Genomic DNA, 17,365 nt, shown 5'->3' with positions numbered 1-17,365 from the left:
AATTTAATGATCTTTTCTAGGGTTATTAAACCAACAGCTGTTGTCACTAATAGAGGACATTCTTTATGGGAGTGTGCAGATTCCAGTGATAAATCCAACCCTACCACCCTGTATTTCTTTTTAACAAATGCAGCATTTGTTCTGAAACTGAGATTATGAATACGGGCAGTTCTTAAACTATTATATTATAATATAGCTTTGGCATAAAAATTGAAATTTTTTTTTTCTTCTCTGATCCCTGAGTGCTTTTACTATGAAATACATTTTATGCTGGGTGAGACAAAATTTTTTTTGTTCCCATTTTCCTTCCTTCTCCCATTTTCATTCTCCCTGACAAAAAAGCAAACTGAAAAACTGGTAAAAAGATGCTTCAGAAGAAGAATGGAATACATCACAATTGAATAATAATTTTTGATGATGCAGAATGAAATTACATTTTCCTGTTCATTGTGCAATGTGAGGGTTCCTCTGGTACACCAAACTGAGGGTGACTTTTGTTGAATTTGGGCAGATTTTTGTTTCTTGTTTGTCTTACTGTCCTGCGTGTTAATGAAGACTGTAAATATCTGCTTGGACATATGTTATGCCTAACTACACAGTATCCTGTTTTTCAATGCTTTCACTTAATATTGTATAGTGAAGAGCTTTTTTGCTGCATTACTCTGGTTTTTTTCTATTTTTTAAATGGTAATATAACCCAAAATAATAACAGTCTTGAGCTCAGTGAAATACGTGATGTAAAGTAGTTGTATTTTATATACTTGTGTAGTGGCCCCATATCTAATAATTTCAATACCTTTTCCTGAATATTTACTGTTCCCTTGAAGGCTTGCAGAGCCTCTGGCATCTGTGAGCTACTGGCATTAAGATCACTTTAAAAAGGGGGTAATCTTTCCTGCTCTGATGGTGGCACCTTACCTTATAGGCAGCACATGAATTTGTGTTAATACATTGTTCTAGGGGGAAGCTATAAACATGGATACGAGGCAAATATTTATCAGGGTTGAGGAAAAAGGAACCTTTTCTACTTCTGGCTGCTGAATAGTGAAGAATGGATTTTTTTAGATTTTGAGACCTCAGGCCATTCCCCTCTGCATTCTTTCCTGGTGATATTTTGCAGCAGCACCATGAGTTGGTTCACGTTCCATCTGTAATCCATGATGATTATAGATGCCTTTCTGCAGGATGCTGCACAGGCAGAAGTTTCTCACCTTGTGTGTTTGTCCAGCCTGTTGTTCTTGCCTTTTCCCTATTGACTGACTGAGGGCGTCAGGAGAAGCAGATAAGGCCATGGTGCTGTGCCTCAGTGTTCAGCAATAGCTGAAGCACCCCTGTGCTGTCAGCACTGCTTTAGCCACAAATCTAGCACAGCACCATTTGGGCTTAGGATGGCCATTATCCATGTCTCAAAAGGATATGGAGGAAATAATGAGCAAGACTTTCTCTAGCTCCTGTATACTTCTGTCTGTGACACAGTTACTGTGTTGAGCATTGCTAACATGTTGAATCTGGGGGCTCCAGGTAATGAAAAGACATGAATTTGGTTACTTCAGAGGCATGATGTTCCCAGACACCTTGCTTGTACCATGCAGGATGATGTGACCTCCTGCCTCTTCCTCCTTGTGAACCTTCCTCTTCAGAGAGGAATTTTGCTATTCCCAAAATAACAGTGGCTGAACAAGAGTGTGGCTTTGATTTGAGATCCTCAAAAGCAAAGAAGTACTAGGCAGGGTGTCCTTTGTGTTCAGCATGTATGTGCTTGCCAAAGAATTGCTTTCAGGGCTGAACTTTTAGCTGAGGATTTATCTCCAGCGCTGTCATACAGATGTGTCAAAGTTTAAAAATAGGTAATGCCATATTATCTCAGCACAGGGAAAATTGCTGAACACACAGGGTATTTGGCAAACCGTTTGCCACATGAAATTTCTCATGTCTGTATAAACACAGCTGACAACATCTAAGAGCTAGTTTTAGAGGGCAAGCCACAGTTGCTCTAGTAAACACAGCTGTTGGAGCACATGGTTTGGCTTGAATTAGAGTTCCTGAGCATAGGGGCTGGGAGAAGGCAGCCAGTGAGTGCTGGTCACACAGGAGTAACAGCATTTTCTAGAGGTTTTTATTCCTTCCACTACGGACTCTGTTCTGCTGTGGAGATAATGTTCTAGACATGGGACATTGCTCTTCCAATGGCAGAAAGGTGTGTGTGAATGTCACATCTGAACATCTGAAACAGCAATTTCACCAGCATTCTTTAGTATTCCAAGCATGGATGTGAAGAGGCAGTGTTTCCTGGTCTCCGTTTTTATTCTCAGTTTTGTTCCAGAAGGGTTAGGAAAGCTAATCAGTTTTTCCATCCCTCTGATCCTGCCTATGAAAAGGGGAGAACAGGACCATAGCGTGATTTGCCTTGGGGGTAAGGATTCCACAGTATTTTTGTAGGCTGAAGAGCCCCATTTTTCTGTGCAGTACTAGGAGTGATCAGGAACCAAGTGGTTTTGGGTGGAATACTGAAAAATGAAATGTTGATGTAGAGTAAATTTCCTTAATGTGCTATAAATTGGGATAAATGGAACAGGTGGCTGTATAATTTAATGAACAATTTAATTCCTATTTTGTAGAGCCAAAAAAGAGCAATAGTAATAGACCTGATGGTTTATGGAAGAAATTGGTTGCACTTTTTAACGTCCTAATTTTTTTTACCTGTGAGTAGGTAAAAGATGCATTAAGTTCGTGTAGTTTAAAAGGTTAACTAATTGCTCTTTAAATTTGAATGAAAGCAAGTGGTCAAAAAGTTGATTATGTTTTATACCTAGAAAATGGTTAATCAAGTGTAGTGTTTCTACTATGAAAACATTTTGGGGGTCTAAGCTATCTCTTTTTTATCCTAAACCATGTTTTTTTCCCAGTGTTTCCTCAGTCAGAGCTGTTGCTGACTCTAGTGATGTGATAAGGACAGCATGAGAGATGCTGGTGACAATGCAGAAAATGGCTTGGAGATTTGGATTAAAATTAGCTGCTAACAGGAACTGCCTCTCATACTTTTATGCAGTCAAGCCTTCTGGAAGGATCTGCCACAAGCATGAGGCTTCTAGCTAAAAACGACTTTGTCAACCCAACTTTTCTTAGCAGTGGCAAAGGCTCCCGGGACATTAGGAATAGGAGCAGACAGTGTGGCAGTGCTTTTACTGACTACTGTGACTGATAATTTATTAATGTGATTGATTTTTTTTCATACTTGTTTCTTGATACTGAAAATGCCAGAGTTGCAGAAGTAAAAGTTCAAGGCTCAGTTTCAGAGCCCAGTTTTCAGTGAGGTGTTTAAACAAGAGACACTTTCAGAAGTGAGCAATGCCTTCCTACTGTGTTAACTGACTTGAAAATTTGATAGTGTGACTTTGTGCTTGGCTAGACATAGAGTGGTTCTGAAATTCCAATTTTCCTGTTACCCTTTGAAGCCTTTGGGAATAAAATCACAAAAAGCCCTGTGATGATTAACATCTTCCTCCCTGGTTTAATGGCCTTGAGTCACAGCGTGCAGCTGGAGCAAAGACAACCCATGCTGGTACTGACACTGCTTGTGTTCTGATGCTGTCACTAAAGCAGCATCTGCCTGTGACTGAACTCATGTCAAGGAAGAGAAAAACTTGTTTTCAACTGGCATGTCTGTGTAAGCAGGAGATGCTGGTGTTCACATTTGGTTTTAGCCAAAAATCTTACCAGAGAGTCATCAGGCTTATACCTACTAACTTGATCATTATGTGTTATTATTGGAAGAAGGATCTACAATGTAGGTATTATCATTGCATATTGCCATTATGAGATTTAGATGGTCGCTGTGGGATAATAATTCACACCTTACTGGGACTTGAAGTTGAAGTCTAGCATGCAAGTTTCTTCTGTGAGATTTAGAGATTGATGGCACATTGAGATCGGGTGTTTGCTGAATGGGGTATGAGGCGGGGGCTGTACTCCATTGGGATACCTTGAGAGAGATGCTTCACCCTTTTTAAGCCCATCATGTGGCCCTTGTGCTTGCTGAACTTGGGAGAAGAGGCAGGGTGGTCATTAGGAGACATTGCAGGGAAGCTGATTGTGACAGGAATGAAAATGCCTTGCATGTTGTGTTTTCCAGCAGGAGGTTCTGCACTCCCTCAGCGCCTGGGGCAGAGCATGTTGCTGAACACAGCCAGCCTCCCCTTTTTACCAAGCACTGAATTGTAGGCTATGTAATCAAAGTAATACAACTAACTAACTTTGCACTAGGCAACAGGTGCACTCTGTCTCCATTAAGGAGATAGAAAGGATTTGACCATGACTTGTTAGACATCTGCTGTGACCCCAGACCACAATAAATGGGGCATTCCAAGCTGGCAGCCAGGTGAATTGCTAGAGCAAAGGCTCTTAGTCTGAAATCATAGTATCAATAAGGTTGCAAAAGACCTCTGAATTCAAGTCCAGGTTGTGCTGGATCACCACCTTGTCAGCTAGACCAGAGCACGGAGTGCCATCTCCAGGAATGGTGACTTCACAACCTTCAGGGGCAGCGCATTCCAATGTTTAGCAATTCTTTCTTTGAAGAAATTCTTCCTGATGTTCAACCTGAATCTTCCCTAGTGCAGCTCGAGGCTGTCCTTGTGTCCTATCACTGTTTGCCTGGGAGAAGAGGCTGAACCCCATCTGGCTCCAGCCTTCTTTCAGGTGGTTGTAGAGAGTGAGAATTGTGCTCTTTTGGGGCCAGGCTCTGAGCAAGGCTGCCTCATGCTGTGGGTCTCAGGAAGCTCCTTTGACAGATGTGAAGCTGCTCGTGACAGGGATTTAAAACACTCAGATGGAAGATGGTTTTGGCTTGCTGAACAACTTCAGCTCTCACCTGCAGATTATTTTTTAGTGGTGCCAGCAATGTTGTGACTTGGGCCAGAAAACACATGGGTATCAGGTATCCTGTTTCCTGAAAGCTGGCATTTTTTCAAGATGTAAGGTTATGACAGCGTTTATAAGTTTATAGCCTTATATGTTTCATACTGACTGAGCAATCAAAATTAGGATGATTCATGTTTTTGATGTCAGCTAAAGATGTTGCTGTGTATTGTCTCAAAAGTGGCAGGTAAGCTTTGTCACTTCAGCCCAGAGATGTCTGCTCAGTATCCTGTTAGAGCAGTGAGATAATGGATATTGCATCATTATCAGGTAAATCTTGAATTTGCTTCGGGTAAATATGATTGACGTTTAATTTTCACCTTAATTAATAACAAAGGATTTTGTTTGCAGAAGTGATTCTAATTACCTTTTTTTGTAATTGCCTATCCCGGAGACAATTAGTGCCATTGATTGTAACCTTAGATTCAATTATTTCAGAGAATTCATTAGCACGTTAATGCTTAACTGCTATATGGCATGCAACTTCTGCTTTCACTAGCGTATGGGCTTCAGTTTTAGTAGCTGCTAGTGGCTGGGGAAGCTAAAAGAGGAATGACAGAATTACCTACTTTTCAGAAAGACAGTGAGGAGGGATGTTTTCAATGAATTTGTGTTGAAGGCTGGAGGAGAACAAACCCAAGAAGTTCTATTTCAGCAGGACTGTTGACTCTGGGAAAAGTAGAAACCACACCCATTTACTGTGTAGAGGCATTGGCTCAGGATCAGTGATGTAAAACCAGAACACACTGATAAATAAGGACCAGAATTAACTCTTAAAGCCAGACTGTTATACCCTTATTCAAGCTGAATCACTTGTTGCTTGGTAGTGGACCTCAGTGATAAGCCTGAAAAAGCAAAGTGCCCTTCATTGCAAGGTCCCTTAGAAGCTCTTTGGTCATGTGATTGGCACAGGGGGGAATTTATGAAACTTTTTTCTGATCTTTCCATCTTGATTTTCTGATTAAGTTTGTGGGGTTTTTTTAGCTGCATGAACATCTGTGCCTAAAGTTCTTCAAATAGCTTTCTGGGAAAAAGTGAGAAGTTCCTTTTTCCATGTTTGGTGTCATTCTTGCTCACTTTTCTGCTGTGGACTCTGACACCAGAGTGAAGAGATGTTAACATGCTGTCCTTTTGTTTGATACTGTCTCTTTTTGAAGGTTCAAAGGGGGACAAGTCTTTGAGTATTATCTCCGCAACCAGCAGGCAGATGATACAGCAGCCCAGAATCAAGGAACACTTCCCAGTCCTTGTGAGGATCATTTGGGATTAATTTTGAGGGTAGTTTTTTGTGTCACTTGAAGAGATACTGAAGAAGTTCATAGTGATTGCTCCATGCTGGTATCAACAATGGTTCCCAACAAAACATGAGCAAACTCAAGCAGAGATGGGGCATCAGCAGTTACTTCTAGGAGTGCCTTGGCTTTTAACATTTTTTTCTGGCATAAATGAAGAGCATAAAGGAGCACAGTTCAAGCAGAAGATGTCTTCCACCAGATGTGTGAATGCAGTTGTAGCCTTATTTTTCTGTAGACGCTGCAGTTTTCACCTTCCCTTTTATTTATGTATTTATTTATTGTGAGGGGATGAGGTATTTGCCTTCTCCCACTGGTTTTAGTCATTCTGAGAAGGTAATTTTGCTGGAGTAACTTCCCACACTCACCTGCCACCTGGTCTGGCTGGTTTTCAGTTCTTCTGCTTTTCTCAGGAACAGAGCATTAATGTGTTTTCAGGTTCCATGTCTCCAGAAGATGATGCAAGTGTAGTCAATGCTTTAGTAAGATAAGTAGTGGTGCTCTTTTTATCATTTTGCTCTAGTTGAATGAGTTCTTTATGTGAAAACTGTTTATAGTGAGTGATACCTGAATAATGCCAGAAAAAACTGCTTTTTATCCATTTCCACTTGCAGCACCTTAGCAAATCTTTCTGGCTAGAAAGACAAGATTTTAATCATTATAGGAATTACAAATAGGGCCTGGCTGACTTTCTTCTGAGTCATGGATATACAAGAGAGCTCCAAATTAAGAGTCAAATAACCTACTTATCTGCATTTATATAAATTCAAAAACCTCTTCTATTAGTGATGTGACCATGAACAAAAGGAAACAGTTACATAGCATCCATTGGCAGCCTCAGAAGGACTAGATGAAATAAAAAATGGCACAGATTAGGGCTTGGTGCCTTTGAACTTGAACATGCATCTTTAAGAAAATAATGAAAATATAAAGCCAGAGTAGAAATAGTCAGCTTCCCTGGGATAGTGGGAAATGCATAGCTGCTTTGAACAAGGGTCTTTAATTTTTGTTTTGGTTCCCTTCTGACCTGCATTCTAAAAAACCATGTGAAGTCTCAGGAGGCCTCTTGAAGCTCTAAAAACTTAATTACTTGGCTGGCTGCAAACAGTATAAAGTAAGGATTTGTTTTCTTGACTGAGCATTATGTTTCAATACTTGTCTCTAAGGAATAAAAAGTTGGTTTTGCAAAACTTGTTAGTTATTTTCTAGAACCTTGGAGGAGCAGCAAGATGAATGTCAGAAGCTCTAAAAAAAGTAAAATGCAAGGGCTGTTGGCACAGAGGACAAAAGGGTTTTGCCTTGCACTGCCTGAAAGACACTGCACTGCTTGTACCTCCTTAAAAACATCCTCTTGGGAGAGGCTGCAGCTTCAAAATATGTATTTATAGCAGTGTTTCAGACAGTCCTCATTGTAACAGGGTTGGCCTTCTCCAACAGGAACTTTTAAATGGAAATAGAATTCAAAAACTTTGAGAAAATGGCATGTAATTTATTTACTGTGCAATGAGGGAAAAAAATGTCTGGATTTATGCTGAGTGGCTGCTGTGCATCTCTTGTAATAGATGTTTTAAAATACTACATCTGAGGGGAGGTGTGAAATGGCAGGATTTATAGGGAAAACAGTGATCTGGAAGAGTGCAGCAGTCAAGAGCTGCTGGTTTTTGGCTGCATGGTGCCTGGCAGAGTTGCTTGAGGTGGGTCCCAGACCTGCAGAATCTCAGCATGCCAAGGGGAGACATGCCCCTCCCAAGGCTCTGCAGACTTCCACTTAATTTCACCTACTTCACCTAATCAATTCAGTGGGATTATGAACATTAAGTTTAAATATATGGCTATCTTGGGTTTTTTTAATCCCTTGTAATCAAAGTTAATTCTTTCAAAATAACTTTTTTTGGTGCTGCAGAAGGGCATAGTGTTATTTTGCAATGTAATTGATTTTAATTTCCATGTTGATTCTCATGTGAATTTCAGGCACTTAATTATAGCCTAAAGGTTTTTAAATTCATTGATCTACAAATTCTTGATTAACACAAATATCTACCTGAATAATGTGTAAAGACATTTCCATGGAGGGGTTGCCTTGTCTGACAGTCTTGTGGGAAATTTTGCATGGGAAGTTGTGGTGAGGCTTGGCTCTGTCTCGCTGCCCCAGTCCCATGCAGGTGTCCTGTGGGGCTGGCTGTCCCCAATGGCCTCTTGGTCCTTTAGTTTGACTATGGGCCATTGGAATGGTAATGATACAGCAAATAAATCCTAAGCCAGACAACAACTTAAAAAGGTGACAAATTGCAAATAACAAGTGACATTGTAATAAAAAACAGTGTGAATTGTGAGATGTCTCACTCTGCTTCCCACAAGGAAACTATATAACAATGTTACACGGGTCCTTTTAATTCCATTTCGTTGAAGAGCTGTGGCATAATGATCAATCAATTAAGAGCTAAATGAATTTCCATTTCTGATTAAGTCTGCCACAGGGAAGCATTGCTGACTGCATGTGTGGCAGAGGAAGTATTGTTAAGGGCTTAATTTTTTTTGTAAATGTCCAGTAGTTATCAAAATACATTCTAATTAGCTGTGGTTAAAAAAAAAAAAAAAAGCAGTCAAAATTATGTACTCAGTAAATCTTTTCTCCTGAAAAGTTTGTTTCATGGAAACATCCCTCCTCATTTTGCCTTTTTTTTTCCCACTTCTTAGAAGAAGCTTAGCCCTGTCGGGGGTGTTTTGGATGAAGGTATTTTGCTGGGGCAACTGAGCTCTGGGGTATTTAATCCCTCTCATTGTAAAATCAAGCAACAAAAATCCTCAAAACTAAGACCTAAACCTAACAGGTCAGTGATATGATTTTGAGTTTTGCTTTGGAGGCAGAATGATCTCTGTGGAAATAACCATTTTGCAAAAGTAAATGAATGTCTGGGTTACGGCGACAGCAAATTACTGCCTTACTTATGGTTTTGAAGAATTGTTGGATGAATGCTTTATGACAGGATCATGTGTTTTCCTTTCAGTGGAGTTAATGTACCTCGCAGCTGTTTATTTACGTTGCTTACCTTGCTGTGAATACCATAGGGAGAAAACAAAAGTTCAGCACCAGAGCCTTGGCAATCAATCAATCAATCATTTTCTCACCATGCTGAAGTGAGGTTGCACTGCATGGCCGTGCAAGTCAAGGCTCTGTTGAACTCAGTAGCAAACAGATCTTTTCTCTGCTGGATGACATTAACCCAGTTGTTGAAATTGTCATTCTTGTTAATCCCGACTTCAATTCTCAGTGTGGGGCTTAGGAGGGTCTTTGCTACAGCAGTAGCAGAGAAAGCCTGGCCAGAGTCTCTCCTGCTTAGATCTAGGATACCCAGAAAATTGGTTCTGTTCATCAGGCAAAAAAAGTCTTAAATATTTTGCCTTGCCTTGTTTGGCATAAACGATCATTTTCCTCACTGCCTTTTTCCAGAAGTTATCCACAGAGCCAAGGCAGCTGAGCAATTTGCATTTTCTTCTGTCTTATTCTTTTGCTCTTTTCCTAATTTTCTCCCCACTTTTTTTCTTTGTGTAACAAGACTGCAAGTACTTCTGGCATATTTATGAAGTCTGTCTTTTACTAAGATTTGTCTGTCAGCTTGCCAGACAACCCAGTTGGAGACACAGAAGCAATTTAAGCATGAATATTTTAGCGTAAGAATAGCACCAAGGAAAGAATATTCTTGGTTTCTGCTGTCCTGAAAAATCCCATTCCCTAGAGCTGCTCTTTTCACGAAAGTGCTCAGAGCAAGGCAGAACTGCAGCTCAGGACCTGTGGTCAGAGGTTTGGACAGGTGACCTCAGAGTCAATAGCTGAATTAAGCTATTCCGGAAAGGCAGCTGAAGCATTTAATTTACCAAATTTCCTGCTGCCTTTTGGCAGCCTGGCCTTCTGGCTGATGATTAAAGCTATGGAGAATTTTCTGATGGGACATTTTTCCTTTGGGAATTGCTATTTCATTAACAGGGAAAATGTGGGTATTGATACCAAGGAAATAGGGACAAACAAAATACATTGTCAAAATACACCTTTTAAGAGTTATGTGATGCATCTTCATATTTCATACAAAAGTTTACTTGTAGTTTGCACTGTAATGGACTACAATGTTATAAAATGTTTTTGCATTAAAAAAGAAAAGTAATTTCTGATTTAGAATTTAGCTGTAGTTTGCAACTGTACAGCATTGAGAAATGGAAATTCCAATTCCTGCAGAGCTGTATTTCTTTTTATGGCTTAGGTTCTATTTTCAGTTTTTTTAATTGTAATTTTCATGTACTGACTTCTGTTGTACCATTCTGTGAGCTACTTAGATGTTCTTATGTATCAGATAGGATCTGCCTTAGGTTGGTTGAGCTCATGAATAAATGATTCCCCTCAGCTGTTGATGTTGGGAACAAAATCCCACTTCTTGTTTTCCTTTGTATTGCATATAATGCCATTGATGTGATTAGAACCAGATATGCTGGAGCTGCTTGTAGCTCTGGATTGCACAAAGTAAGGTGATTCTCTCTCTAAATCACAGGTGGGAGTGGAACTGCTTGTTGTCTGCATGAGTGTTTGATGGTGGAGCTGGGGGCACCTGATTGTGCGATCCCAATAATTTAGGTAGATAGGTTTAGAGAGGGGAAAAAATATATCTCAGCTCTTAACTCTGCTCTCCTCTATGCAATTGTGGATATAGGAAGGGTCCCAGGAAGCAATGATTGAATGTAAATACCTGCACAGGCTATTGTCAGAAAAATGTCCAATTGAAATCTTTCTTCTCCTTTCCTTTATATGAAGGCAGCCTCTGCATTATGCGCTGATTGAAGCATTCCCAACAGGAAGAGTAAATACCTGCTGAGGCCAGGATGATACATTTGGAAGGCTCGTAGAAAGGCATTATTTTAGATAAGACTTTGCTTCGTATTTTGTCAGCACTTGCTTCTCTTTTATTCCTTTGGGTTCTGTTCATAATCATTAGGCTTTCCTCTGGAGTTGCTTGTGCACTCCAAGGGCTGAGTTTGAAATGTTATTCCCTGCCTGCAGTGCTAACGAGGCTTCATAGTGCATAGAAATGTGAGCATGCTGAAACGTGAGGCTGCACATAGCAAGAACATAGGAACAAGATGCAATCTAGAGATTCCATGAAAGGTCCAGGTTATTTGGTTATCAAAGGGGAGCAGGTTGCCAAATGTGATTTACGTTGGACTGAATGTTTTTGGAAAGTTTTTCAAACATTTAGATTTTGTGAACAAGTGCTTCCTGATTCACAACAAAGCTATAGTAAGTATTAATGGAATCATGTCTGGGAGCTGAAGTGAAAGATACCAACCAGTGAATGATTTCTATGTTGAGTGAGTTAATGTGGTACCTGTAATTAGCCTTAATTTCTGGCATGCTGAGCACTTTTCTCCCTCAGCATGTCTGGGTGATGGGTTCTGCATCACAAGTTTGTGCCTATGGCACAAGATATAAAAATGGCTCCACTTGTAATTGTTGGCAGTTCCTCAGATGATCGATGTACAAAGTTCCTATTTAAACACAGCTGAGAGAATATTTGTGTAGCTCTCATTGTGTTAAAGGGATAATTTTCCAAGACATCAAACTATTTTAACCTGCCAAGAGAATCCTTTTCTGTATTTGTTTTCATAGCTTGTGCCTGGGGACAAATGATTGTAACTCAGGTATCAAAGTGCCACTTCTATGAACTGCGCTGCAGCAGCTTTTATGAACTGTCAGTAGGGTGCAGTCTGCTTACTCTGTATTACTACTAGACTTAATGTTAAACTGTATTTAATACTCCTTTACAGGGGTATGAATTAGGCAATCAGTTGAAATGGGTCTCTTGTTTTTGCCATGAATCTGTAGGGGAAGTGTACCAATGCTAACACTAACTTCAGGTTTTCCAGGCCTTGCTGAAGGAAATGGAAGTCAAATGGCAAAGGATGAGGAGATAATATGTGATTCCAGTCATAACCCTGAAGAGGTTTCAGCTGTCAGAATTCATCATTGTAATTCTAACATAATTATTGTAAGTGCAATCTCTTTGGTGCCCCAGGACATCTGTCCTGATGGGCAGTGAAGTGGCCCTATGGACACACTGGAGACAGCATTTTTTTGTGCCACTCTTTTTCAGATGTTGTTTTACAAAATCAAGATGCCTGTCATTCAAAGCCATGCTTCTGGGAAGGTACTAAGGGTATAATTTCTATAAATTAAATGGCAGCCTTTGTACCCATTAATGGGAAAAAAACCCAAGCTCTCTTTGTGTGTTCTGAAGGCCCAGTTGATCATCTTGAATGGATGTGTGCCACTGCCTTGGCTCCATGGACAATCTTCTGTGTAAAGCTGTGATCACAATGATGCATTTGCTAGCAGGCTGTTATGAACAGACTGTGATCAGTTTTCAGACAGCACATGATAGCATTTTTAATTATAGCCAAAAAATGAAGTGCTTAAGATGATATTGGAGAAAGCATCGCAAAGGAGATACAAGAAGACTTAAAGCTATGGTCTATATTTAGTTGAAGTATTATTGGTACCATTGATTTTCAATTAATATTCATTATTGACCATTACCATAAAGAAGATGGCTAACATATTGCGAGAGATTTATGGATTTTTTAGAAGTCATTGATTTTTTTTTTTTCTTTGCTATGCAGCTATGCAGCATTTTCCATTAATAATGCACACATGTAAATATTCCATAAGAATGTCTTTCCCCAGTTCAAGACAGTGTGGACATCTCCCAGACAGTGTGGGAGAATGTCTTTTCTCTGGAGGTGTCCCCTGCAGTACATGGCTATTTCTCACCTTTTCATAAGGGTGAAACACTTGGGCTCTTCAGTCTGAGGTGCTTTCAGGCTGCTGGGAGCATCTGGATATAATGAGAAATTAGGCTTCCTTTTGGCCATTGCCTTTTAGGGCATAGTCCTGACAAATTGCTCTGTCTAGAGTAAATCCTCATTATTGATGTATGAAATCAGGAAAAGGCTTATTGACAGAGGTCAAATTACCTAAATCTGCCAGCTACAGATGGAAGGAAACTTCATGTGCTGCTCAAAGAAAAAATTGCTCCTGAGTGTCTTGTAGGGCTCTTTTGTAGAAGAAAACAAAATTTGAGATACAACAATTTTTCTCCTAAGACTATGATTTGCTCTACTGGTTTAGGTTATTAGTAGGTATTTGACAATCCATTTTCAGTAGCTGACATTCAAGAGGGAATTGGAGTAATCCCATATACAGGTATCTGCCACTAATCAGGTTCAAATGTGGTAGAGCTGTCAGGACACATCAGATGTGCCTCCTGAGTAGAAGAACAAAGCTAACCATGAAACTTATAACAAGCACTGATCTGGAAAATGAATACATGTCATAGAGGCTTAGTCAGGATACCCTACAATCAGTAGAAACCAAGACCCTGTGTCTTAATCACACTTCAGGAGACTGGGTCTTTCTGTCCTTTTATTACAGAAAAGACCAGTGTAATGTAATGGAAGGTGTCAGTTCTAGCTGTGCCCTGGTGTGCCAGTGCTGTAGGAGCTTTTCCTGGCCTCGCCAGCCTGTTCTGCTGCCTTGCACTACCCGCTCTGGTTTCAGTGCGTGTTCAAGCCAAAGTCTGTCACTTTTGGAGATGGTAAGAGGCTTGGACCCTCTTGGGAAGCCCTTCCACTTGAGCAAGGTCAACAGAAAGGAGGGTGAATGAATGTTCAGGTTGCTGGTGGTGTTAACAGTGTATGCATTCAGTAGCCGGCGAGGTTTCTTCTGACCAAGATCATACAAACCCATGTACAATGAAGAAGAGACTTTATTGAATACGGTACTTTAAATATTATTATGGGAACAGCTTTGGCAATGGCAAATCAGCACTTACTCAGAGTTTATTGCTAAATGCTCTGGGTCTCACAGTGCTATGTTATAAAAATACTGTATTAAATGTATTTGCAGTATCTGATTTTTATGAAGCTCAAGACTAATTCTGGGAAAAGCAGACTCGTTCTGTCCCCATAGAGATCACAATTTATGACACTAGAACTGCAATTTTATAGTAAGGGTGTTCAATCACACTGTTTATCTTCATCATATTTGGTTACTCTGTAGTATTCAGGCTGAGCACAGCAGAGTCAGAAATTTGCAATGTGAAATTATGGCCACTTTTATACTAGTCAATATGGATCCCACTTACGGGTTCTTTATTTCTGCAGTTCCCTACTCTTGGAAACAGCTTGTAGGAACTCATCTTTAGTGACAGACCACACACTCTGTATGACATTGCTGCACTGATATCAGTAGATTTGCTTTTATTTGCTTTAGCTTAGTATCTGTTTTAGTTCTATGTCTGTCCTGAAGGCATTATGGTTTTGTTTCATTTCATTCACTGCTGTCCTTGAATTCTGCTAGAAAGTTTTAAAAAGACTGTAATTCACTCCTGCATTAGATAGATTTTTACAGTAATTTCTCTCTGTTGATCTCATGGCTAGAACTTTAAAATACTTTTTATCTGAAAAGGTCTTGCTCTAGGCCTGTGCTGATGACTAACAGAAGCCATAGACATATCTATGGATACAAAAAATAAATTGTCTAGTTTTTGTGTCTTTCACTGTAAGATACGCTTGCCTTGTTTCATCCCTGTCACACCACAGATACATCTTTGAGCTGACACCTTGATTAGTTTTTTAATTACACAAATGAACCCTTTTGGCTTCTTTGGTATTTTTTTTGTTTGGTTGGTTTTTTTTGGCTTGTCTGTCCTACTGAGTGTTTCTACAGCTGGCAGATGTAATCTGTGTGGTGGGCGTACTCAGTGTAGCATTTCCATCCAGCCAAGTCATAGCATTAGTTTTGCCTCAATGCAAAAGATCCAGACTAGATCCATCTTCTGTTTTCAGGCTGTCTGGCATTAGAGACAGTCCCCAGAGTAGTGTAAGACTTGAGCAGCACCCAGGTGACATGATACCAGGTATTAAGTACTCTTCCTTAATTTCATGCTAGGGCTGCACACCCAGGTGGCTGCTTCTCATGTGTAACATAAGAAATGAGCAGTTCAGCAGCCAAAATTCATAGCTAAATAAACAAATACCCAGTGGAGCCAAAGTCCACTGTAAAGAAACAGCTTTCAGGACCATGCTGTAACTCACTGGAATGGATTAGTGCCTGCTTCACATCACTCATTGCTGCTCTGCTGTTAAGGGAATTTATGAGGTGACACAATACTGGCAGAAAAGTTCACTTTTTCTCTATGAGAACTACACGGGAAGGCTTAGAGTGTATTTGCTTCCTTTAATGGGTACTCAGTGTGGAATAGTGCATTGAAATATTTTTGTGCGTTAACTTCTAAAAAGCAAATCAAACTTTTAAGCTGTCTCCAGTAATGGGCTGGGAATGATCTATGTGGCCTGTGCCGGGAGCTGGCAGCTGAAGGCTGTGTTCCTGGGCTTCTCCCCCAGTGTTACTCTCCAGTGTGTTAAAAGAAGCAAGAATATTACAGGAGATGCTAATTCACCGGCATCTCATTTCCTTTTGGAAACATGGAACTTCACTGGGCTCTGAAGCCTTGTGCCCTATTTTACTGACCTTTGGATACATTTTGCAAGAGTTTCCTTCTCTGAAATGTGGAGCCCACATGTGAGGAGTGCCAGTTGTGTGCGGTGCTAGTGCTGTGTATACGGGCAGCCGCTGACCTTTCCTGGAGTCAGAAAAGCCAGATGTTGACTCTGCTTGCCCAAAGCCAGTCTCCCAGGGGAGCTTGCCAGGGAAGAATGTGGCTTCAGAATTAACAGTGTATATTACGGAGCTGGCACTTCAGATTCCTCTCCATTATATGAGGCTGTAAATGCATTTTAGGAGATTGCCATTAATGTTGCAATAGATTATATATATCTTACCACATTACTGTAACGTTAACTGTTCCTAAAACTCTGGGAATAATTTCCTAATTTTTATTAGCTAAAGAAATTCAGAAAGTGTTTCACCAGGCCCTGTGAGTGTTGCTGCTGTGCATTGCATTCATTGCCCTTGGCATGCTCTCATCATCCACACAGAGGTATGTGCTGGGCTCACAGCACTGACCTCGCAACACTTCTATTAACCTGAAATAATCAATTCTGCTAGAAGCTTAAAAAGCTCTTCTAGGCAGGGCTGTAATTTGGGAAGTATTCAAGCATTTTTCTTATGAAGTGATAAAGTTGAGGCAGAAATGCAATGTGCTTTGTCGTGTTTAAATTTAGCACACAACAATGACTGAGGAAAAAAATTGTATATCATCATCATACTGTCAGCCCCATTCACTCTGATTCATATTGTCCATGTGCAGCAGGACCTCGGGCTCTGAAGAAAGGCACTGTGGCTTATTGGCTGTTCCTAAAGGTTGGAGCTGGGGAGGAGGCAGAGCCTGTTTTTCTGGGGCAGGGATGTTCAGCCTCCCTGAATGTGGGGCTGCTCTGTCTTGCTGTGGCTCTGCACGTGGCTGGGAAGCTCTGGAGGGTGCTGAAACCCCTCTGCATTCCCTGTTATTTTCTCTCATAGGAGGCACTGCCAAGCACAAGGCATGTGCCTAATGAGCTGGACACTGTGCTGGGTTTGGGAGCAGATAAAAGCTGAGGATGTTGGAAAAGGCAGCATTGTGCTGTTTGAGGATACCTGTGTGAAGGCTTTTTATTTTTCCCCATCTGTAGATGGAAGACCTGTTATGAAGAGACATTTCTGCTTTATTTATAGCTCACAATAATTCAATAACTACCTTTGCATTTCATTGAGACCAAAAAGCTTTTTCAGGTGCTGCCTGTCACTTACAATGTTTGCACCAAACACTGGTCCATCAGGGTGCCTCGGCCCTTGCTCTCCATAAGAAGTAATGCCTGGGAGTGTAGCTTATAGGGGTGTCTTTTCTCACCTGAAGTTTCCCATGTTTCAAAGTGAGTTCTCTCATCAGCAGACGTGCAGGAATGCCAACAGGAGCAGGGATGGTGCTAAAGGGACCCTTTCCTTGCTGGCTTAGCTCTGGAACACTTGACAGGTTGGTATTGGTGAAGCAACTGGGATTGGCCCTCTGCACAATTATTCTCAGATATGCAAACACCGGGCTCGACAAAAGCAGTGCAGCTCATTGCAAAAATCGTTGTAATGAAGGAAGTTTGAAGTATTTTTAAACTTGCAG

This window comes from Lichenostomus cassidix, chromosome 19 (genome assembly GCF_008360975.1).
Source record: "Lichenostomus cassidix isolate B80296 chromosome 19, HeHo_3.0, whole genome shotgun sequence".
Lineage (NCBI taxonomy): Eukaryota > Metazoa > Chordata > Aves > Passeriformes > Meliphagidae > Lichenostomus > Lichenostomus cassidix.
The sequence above is the reverse complement of the archived record's forward strand: the minus strand, read 5'-3'. Positions refer to the sequence as shown.